This window comes from Bison bison, unplaced genomic scaffold (assembly GCF_000754665.1).
Source record: "Bison bison bison isolate TAMUID 2011002044 unplaced genomic scaffold, Bison_UMD1.0 scf7180017864139, whole genome shotgun sequence".
Taxonomy (NCBI): domain Eukaryota; kingdom Metazoa; phylum Chordata; class Mammalia; order Artiodactyla; family Bovidae; genus Bison; species Bison bison.
The window spans coordinates 5,394,949-5,395,429 of record NW_011494711.1 but is presented as its reverse complement, the minus strand read 5'-3'; positions in this window follow the sequence as shown (position 1 = coordinate 5,395,429).

Sequence of the window (481 nt, the reverse complement as noted above, 5' to 3'; positions counted from 1 at the left end):
CTCTGATAATGAACTCTTTATTGCTAAATTCAGGCTTAAATTGAAGAAAGTAGGGAAAACCACTAGACCATTCAGGCATGACCTAAATCAAATCCCTTATGACTATACAGTGGGAGTGAGACATAGATTCAAGGGATTAAATGAGTGCCTGAAGAACTATGAACAGAGGTTCATGACATTGTACAGGAGGCAGTGATCAAGACCATTCCCAAGAAAAAGAAATTCAAAAAGGCAAAATGGCTGTTTGAGGAGGCCTTACAAATAGCTGAGAAAAAAAGAGAAGCGAAAGGCAAAGGAGGAAAGGAAAGATATACCTATTTGAATGCAGAGTTCCAAAGAATAACAAGAAGAGATAAGAAAGCCTTCCTCAGATATCAATGCAAAGAAATAGAGGAGAACAACAGAATGGGAAAGACTAGAGATCTCTTCAAGAAAATTAGAGGTACCAAGGGAACATTTCATGCAAAGATGGGAAACATAA